Genomic DNA, 8678 nt, shown 5'->3' on the forward strand with positions numbered 1-8678 from the left:
GTGGCCTTCAGCTCTTCTGCATTGTTGGGTCTGTCATATCGCATTTTCCTCTTCCACAATACCCATAGATTTTCTATGGGGTTAAGGTCAGGCAAGTTTGCTGGCCAATTAAGAACAGGGATACCATGGTCCTTAAACCAGGTACTGGTAGCTTTGGCACTGTGTGCAGGTGCCAAGTCCTGTTGGAAAATTAAATCTGCATCTCCATAAAGTTGGTCAGCAGCAGGAAGCATGAAGTGCTCTAAAATGTCTTGGTATACAGCTACGTTGACCTTGGACCTCAGAAAACACAGTGGACCAAAAGCAGCAGATGACATGGCACCCCAAACCATCACTGACTGTGGTTTACACTGGACCTCAAGCAGCGTGGATTCTGTGCCTCTCCTTTCTTCCTCCGACTCTGGGACCCTGATTTCCAAAGGAAATACAAAATTTACTTCAATCAGAGAACATAACTTTGGACCACTCAGCAGCAGTCCAGTCCTTTTTGTCTTTAGCCTAGGTGAGATGCTTCTGACGCTCTCTGTTGTTCAAGAGTGGCTTGACACAAGGAATGCGACAGCTGAAACCCATGTCTTGCATACATCTGTGCATAGTGGTTCTTGAAGCACTGACTCCAGCTGCAGTCCACTCTTTGTGAATCTCCCCCAAATTTTTGAATGGGTTTTGTTTCACAATTCTTTCCAATGTGCGGTTATCTCTATTGCTTGTACACTTTTTTTCTACCACATCTTTTCCTTCCCTTCACCTCTATTAATGTGCTTGGACACAGAGCTCTGTGTCTTTCCCTCCTTGTGCAAAGGTGTCATTGGTCATCTTTTGGACAGCTGTCAAATCAGCAGCCTTCCCCATGATTGTGTAGCCTACAGAACTAGACTGAGAGACCACATAAAGGCCTTTGCAGTGTTTTGAGTTAATTAGCTGATTAGAGTGTGGTACCAGGTGTCTTCAATACTGAACCTTTTCACAATATTCTAATTTTCTGAGATACTGAATTGGGGTTTTCGTTAGTTGTCTGTTATATTCATCAAAATTTAAAGAAATAAACACTTGAAATATATCAGTCTGTGTGGAATGAATGTATACATTAAAGTATATACACATACATTAAAAGTTTCACTTAGTGAAATAAATCAACTTTTGAAGATATTCTAATTATATGACCAGCACCTGTATATATATATATATATATATATATATATATATATAATGAACATTTAATTCATGGCCAACAACAACTCCTGCAGTCATCATGCCAATTGCACGCTCCCTCAAATCTTGCGACAGCTGTGGCATTGTGCTGTGTGATAAAACTGCACAGTTAAGAGTGGCCTTTTATTGTGGCCAGCCTAAGGCACACCTGAGCAATAATCATGCTGTCTAATCAGCATCTGATATGCCCACACCTGTGAGGTGGATGGATTATCTCGGCAAAGAGAAGTGCTCACTAACACAGATTTAGACAACACAGATTTGTGAACAATATTTCACAGAAAATAGGCCCTTTTGTGTATATAGAAATGTCTTATGCTGCGTTCCAGGCAACCCGTCACCCATGTTTTTCCAAATTTTTACCAATGAAAGTGGACTGGAACGGCAGTCAAACCAGTGACTTCCCACCTGTGAACTCGTAATAGATCAAAGTACTCCCAGTTCCAGGCTCTGACGTCACATAGCCCGCAAAACAACAATGGCAGCCCCTACAGATGCGGTGTTTATGCAAGTGGTGCATGGTGAAAAATAGACTTTAGGACCATATAACGCTGCAATCAAATTAATAATAATATAATAATAAATGCGGTCAGGCAGTTTGGCATGACTTGCCTGGAATGCTACAAAGTCGTGAGTCGTGGTTTGAGTGGTCATTAGTTCCCCTTCCGGGAACTCGAGCTGCATCATCAATGCTTTGGGGAATGCCATTGGTGGACCACGCTCTGAATACGTGTGCATAGTCCAATAGAAAGAGGCGTGACGTCACGAACGTGATGATGTCACTAACCAGGAAGCTATAAAAGCTATAAAAGCATGTGCGCCGGTGTCTGTTTTCCACCGTTTTGTGCAAGTTAGCACAGCTTTTGTTTTGTGGAAATGTCTGTTATAAAGAGTGTTGCAAAGAATGTTGCACAGAGCGAGGGCAGATCGCACTTTAGAGTGTGTGTTCCTCCCTGTCGGCGCTACATCACCGATGGGGATACACACACTCTTTGTGTGGTCTGTCTGGGATCGGAGCACACACAGTCAGCTTTTGAGGGGGCTGGCTGCCCGCACTGTGACCGTCTGCTGGTGCGTGTGCTCCGATCCCGGAAGGCTCTCTTTGAGGAGGGAGCCTTCACCAGCGCTCCTCACGGGGGTGGCCCCGCTTCCGCTGAGGCGGAGTGGCAGCTGCACTCGTGGGGATCGCAGCTAGATCTGTTGGAAGGAATGGAGACGGGTGAACCCCTATCTCTCTCCTCACCCAACAGATCTAAAGTCTGTTCTCAGGGGTCGGAAGCCCGCTCTGCAGTTACTTCCCCCCGGGATACGGACTCTGTGCTTCGCTTGTCTTCCTCTGAGGAGGTCGATGAGGGGGGTGCCGCTGAGGATCCGCTCCCTCAGTCTCCCCAGTTTGAGGAGCTTTTGGAGGTGGTGACTCGGGCGGTCGCTAAATTAAACATCGACTGGCTGCCCCAAAAGTCATATGAGCCGCAGAAAAGCAAGTTAGATGACTGCTTCCTGCGGACTAGAGCACTACCTCCACGTTGGAGCCTGCCTTTCTTTCCCGACCTCCACGCTGAAATCTCGAGGTTGTGGAACAGGCCGTTCTCCTCTCGCGTGTTTATCCCCGCCTCAGATTGTTATGGGAATGTGGCGGGGATGACAGAGAGGGGATATAAGGGGATGCCCCGGGTGGAGCAGACGCTGGCTAGCTATCTGTCCCCCAATGCGGCATCTTCCTTAAAGGCTCCTACGTTACCCTCCAAGCCCCTTTGAACAACTTCGGGGCTGGTGGGTAAAGGGTACACGGCAGCAGGTCAGGCTGGCGCATGCCTGCACACCATTTCGGTGTTGCAGGCATATCAAGCCGACCTGCTGAGAGATCTCTACGCTGGCGAGGAAGTTGACATTATGTCATACCGCTGATCTTGCCCTCCGCGCCACCAAGGAGACCGCCCGTGCTATTGGGCGGTCCATGGCAGTCATGGTGGCGGCGGAGAGGCACCTGTGGTTAACCCTGTCCGACATGAGGGAGAAGGACAGGGTCTTCCTTCTGGACGCCCCGCTTTCCCCTTCTGGCCTGTTTGGCGATGCAGTCGAGTCTGTCGTCAACAGGTACCAGGAGGTGGTGGCACGCAAACAAGCGGCGGCGTTTCAGCGGTAACTTCCTCGCCGCATCATTGCAGAGGATGCTGGGCGTGAGCAGCCTCGCCCGTGTACCAGCTGCTCACACCGGGAGACACAAAAAGCTAGCGTTGCTGCCCGGGCCCCTCCGCAACGGGGCCGGGACCAGCGACGCGTTAAGCCAGGGACCTCCAAGGCTAGGCCCGACCTGAGGGTTGTGCTCCAGTCTAGGAGGTCCTCAGCTAAGCGGCCCTGACTGGCTCTCAGGGCCGCTGAGGGCAGCCCCCATCGGCGACTAGCGGGTAGCACCGCATTCCACAGTGTCCGTCTCCCCCCGATGCCCTCATGGGATCAGTCTGCCACCCCTGCTAACATCACGGGGCGCAGTGGTCCCATGCGAGTCAAAACCTCGGTCTGTTCCGCCCGCTTGCGTAGCGGAGCCAAGGGGCTCGCCACCCCTACGGGGGTCCCTAGAGCAGTTGGTTCGTTCTTCACCTGCCGTTCAGTCGTTACAGGGCACCAAATTAATAGCTCTGGCAACACCAGAGGCCAGCCTGAGAGGCTGGTTCCCTTAGTAGACTATTTAGCAGCATGGAAACTACTGCCAAATGTGTCCGCATGGGTCCTGCATACTGTAGAGAAAGGATATTTAATCCACCTGTCGAGGGGGTCTTTCCCACGATCGTGGGCCCCAAGCAGGCTCTGGTTATGGAGTAGGAAGTGAACTCCCTTCTGAGGATGGAGGCCATCGAGGTGGTCCCTCCTCACGGGAGAGAGTGCGGGTTCTACAGCCGCTACTTCATCGTTCCAAAGAAGGATGGAGGCTTGCGTCCTATTCTAGATCTGCGCCGGCTGAACCGTGCAGTTATGAAGCTGAAGTTCAGAATGTTAACTCTCAGTCAGATCGTGTCTCAAATCAGGTCCGAGGACTGTTTTGTCACAATAGATTTGAAAGATGCATACTTCCATGTCTCCACCCTTCCACGTCACAGGAAGTTCCTGAGGTTTGCTTTCAGGGGCGAAGCATACCAATACCGCGTTCTTCCTTTCGGCCTGGGACTCTCACCCCACACCTTCACGAAGTGTGTGGATGCAGCTCTGGCACCTTTGCGTCTCCGGGGCATCCGCATACTAAACTACATAGACGATTGGCTGATTTTAGCTCAGTCAGAACAGTTGGCGGTTCAACATCGAGATGTTGTCCTCGCCCATATGAAAGCACTGGGGTTGAGACTGAATGGCAAGAAAAGTGTACTTTCTCCATTACAGAGGACCACTTATCTAGGCGTGGTGTGGGATTCGACCACGATGCATGCACGTCTGTCACCTGCTCGGATCGAGTCGATCCTCACTTCAGTCAGGAGAGTCAGAGAAGGCCAGTCACTTACTGTAAAAGAGTTTCAGAAACTACTAGGTCTGATGGCAGCTGCGTCCAACATGATACCTCTTGGCCTGCTGTACATGAGACCTTTACAGTGGTGGCTCAAAACAAAGGGATTCTCCCCGAGGGAAAATCTGCTTCGCACAATCAAGGTCACGCGGCGATGCCTACGTGCCTTAGACATGTGGAAGATACGTTGGTTCTTGTCTCAGGGCACGGTGTTGGGAACTCCTTGTCGCCGTGTCACACTAGCAACGGACGCATCTCTCACCGGTTGGGGAGCGATCATGAGTGGCCGCTCAGCCCGCGGTTAGTGGAATGTTGGCCATCACTGATGGCACATCAACTGTCTAGAGATGTTGGCAGTGTTCCATGCTCTAAGACACTTCCTCCCAGACCTGAGAGGCCATCATGTGTTGGTGCGCACCGACAACACAGCAGTGGTCGACTACATCAACCACCAGGGAGGTCTGCGATCGCGCCCCTTGAACAAGCTGGCACACCAGATCCTTGTGTGGTCCCAGGACAAACTCCTTTCACCGAAAGCAGTTCACATTCCTGGGCATCTCAATTGGGGAGCAGACATCTTGTCAAGGCAGGGGCTGAGGCCCAGGGAATGGAGACTTCACCCAGAAATAGTGAATCAGATCTGGAAAGCCCAGGTGAAAAAAAAATATACTTAAATGCAATTAAAATACACTTAAATACCCGCAAATACATTTTTAGTACATTGTTTTTTTTTTGTGTTAAATAAAAGTTTGATGGTTATACACTATAAATTTACTAATTAAAAGTATGTTTATACTTCAGTAGGACTTTAGTACACTTGACAAAAGTATACTAAATACCAGTAATACTTAAATAATTTTTTAGTGTACTACAATAAAGTACACTACAGAAAAAACATCCAAAAGAGTTTTATTAGTGTGTTTTTCAAAAGTGTGCTTTAAATGCTTTAAACATTAGTTGATTTTTAGTACACTGTTTACATACTAATCTTGAGTTTAAAATAAGTTAATATATAAAAAATCTATTAGTAATGTATTGTAGTAGAAGTACATTTTCCCAAAAGTTGTACTTAAGTACACTTAATATGAATGCATTATTATCACTAACACTTAAATTGATTTTGAGTGTGGTAATTTTAAGTTTACATTAAATTGATTTTATTAAAAATCTATTAGTAATGTACTGTAGTAGAAGTACATTTTCTCAAAAGTTGTACTTAAGTACACTTAAAATGAATGCATTATTATCACTAACACTTAAATTGATTTTGAGTGTGGTAATTTTAAGTTTACATTAAATTGATTTTATTAAAAATCTATTAGTAATGTACTGTAGTAGAAGTACATTTTCCCAAAAGTTGTACTTAAGTACACTTAATGTGAATGCATTATTATCACTAACACTTAAATTGATTTTGAGTGTGGTAATTTTAAGTTTACATTAAATTTATTTGATTAAAAATCTATTAGTAATGTACTGTAGTAGAAGTACATTTTCCCAAAAGTTGTACTTAAGTACACTTAATATGAATGCATTATTAGCACTAACACTTAAACTGATTTTGAGTGTGGTAATTCTCCCAGGTTAAAAAAAAGTGCACTAAAATACACTTTATTTAAGTATACTTAGTACACTTTTCAGTAATGTACTAAAAGTGCTCTATTTTCGCACACTAATTTTGTACTTATTGTACTAAAAAATAGTATTAAGTATATGTTAAGATAAACTTAATACCATCTAAGTGTACTCAACTGTGCTATTTTGAGACACCATGAAATTGAACTAAAATGTGCTTTTAACATACTATATCTGTATTTTAAAAAATATATTTAGTTACAACTAGAAATACACTTGAACCCTACTTTTGAACATTTATAAATATATTTATGACTAATTTAAAGTATAGCAATAATATATTAAAAGAATATACAAAGTGTGAAAAAAGTGTGCTAAAATACAATTTAAGTACACTTAGTGCACTTCCCTAATGTACTTAAAGTGCTCTATTTTCGCACACTAATTTTGTACTTATTGTACTAAAAAATAGTATTAAGTATATGTTAAGATAAACTTAATACCATCTAAGTGTACTCAACTGTGCTATTTTGAGACACCATGAAATTGAACTAAAATGTGCTTTTAACATACTATATCTGTATTTTAAAAAATCAATTTAGTTACAACTAGAAATACACTTGAACCCTACTTTTGAACATTTATAAATATATTTATGACTAATTTAAAGTATAGCAATAATATATTAAAAGAATATACAAAGTGTGAAAAAAGTGTGCTAAAATACAATTTAAGTACACTTAGTGCACTTCCCTAATGTACTTAAAGTGCTCTATTTTCGGCCACTAATTTTGTACTCTATATACTAAAAGTTATTCTTAAGTATATGTTAAGATAAACTTAAGATCATCTAAGTGTACTCAACTGTGCTATTTTGAGACACCATGAAGATGAACTAAAATGTGCTTTTTACATACTATCTCAGCATTTCCAAAAAATGTATTTTGTTACCACTTCTAATAGGATTGAAACATATTTCATAAACCTTTAAATATACTAATTATACATAAAAAATAAACTTACTGATTATTTAAAATACATGAATAATATATAACAAATGTATACAAAGCGTATTTATAATGTATTGCCCAGATATTTTTATCAATAAAAAATACACTTGTTGATTATTTAAAATACATAAATATATAACAAATGTATGCAAGGCGTATTTATAATGTATTTCCCACATATTTTTATTACAAAAAAAATACACTTGTTGATTATTTAAAATACATGAATAATATATAATAAATGTATACAAAGCATATTTATAATGTATTGCCCACATATGTTTAATAATAAAAAATACACTTCTTAATTATTTAAAATACATGAATAATATATGATAAATGTATACAAAGTGTATGTCACGCCCTTGGACTGTTTGTCTTGGTTTTTCCCAGTGTTTCCCCCATTGGACTGTCTGTTTGGTTTCTCCCATGCCCTTTTTTGGTCTTCCTGCTCATTAGTGTGATCCCCTCCACCTGTTGTTGTAATTATCTCCCCTTTATAAGTTTGTTTGATTTCCTTGTTTCTTTGTCCGGCTACAAGCGTTACACCTATGTTCCTTCGTTGTGTGCACGTCTTCTCCCGCCATTCCTGTCTATTGTTACTCTGCCTGAGGATTTATTGAAGACTTTTTATTGAAGACGTTATTTTTTGCTTTCCTACATGTTTCGTGACAACGTATTTATAATGTATTGCCCATACATTTTTATTCATTATAATACACTTATTAATTAATTAAAATATATCAATTATATATAATAAATTTATTCAAAGCGTAATTATAATGTCTTGCCCACATATTTTTATTGAAAAAAAATACATTATAAATACGCTATGTATACATTTATTATATATTATTCATGTATTTTAAATAATCATCAAGTGTATTTTTTATTAATAAAAATATTTGGGCAATACATTATAAATACGCTTTGTATACATTTGTCATATATTATTCATGTATTTTAAATAATCATCAAGTGTATTTTTTATTAATAAAAATATTTGGGCAATACATTATAAATACGCTTTGTATACATTTGTCATATATTATTCATGTATTTTAAATAATCAACAAATGTATTTTTTATTAATGAATATATGTGGCCAATACATTATAAATACGCTTTGTATACATTTTTTATATATTATTCATGTATTTTAAATAATTAATAAGTGTATTTTTTTATTAATAAAAAACATGTGGGCAATACATTATAAATACGCCTTGTATACATTTGTTATATATTATTATTGTATTTTAAATAATCAGTAAGTTTATTTTTTATGTATAATTAGTATATTTAAAGGTTTATGAAATATGTTTCAAATGTATTATAAGTGGTAACAAAATACATTTTTGGAAATGCTGAGATAGTATGTTAAA

This window comes from Garra rufa, chromosome 10 (genome assembly GCF_049309525.1).
Source record: "Garra rufa chromosome 10, GarRuf1.0, whole genome shotgun sequence".
Classification (NCBI taxonomy): Eukaryota; Metazoa; Chordata; class Actinopteri; order Cypriniformes; family Cyprinidae; genus Garra; species Garra rufa.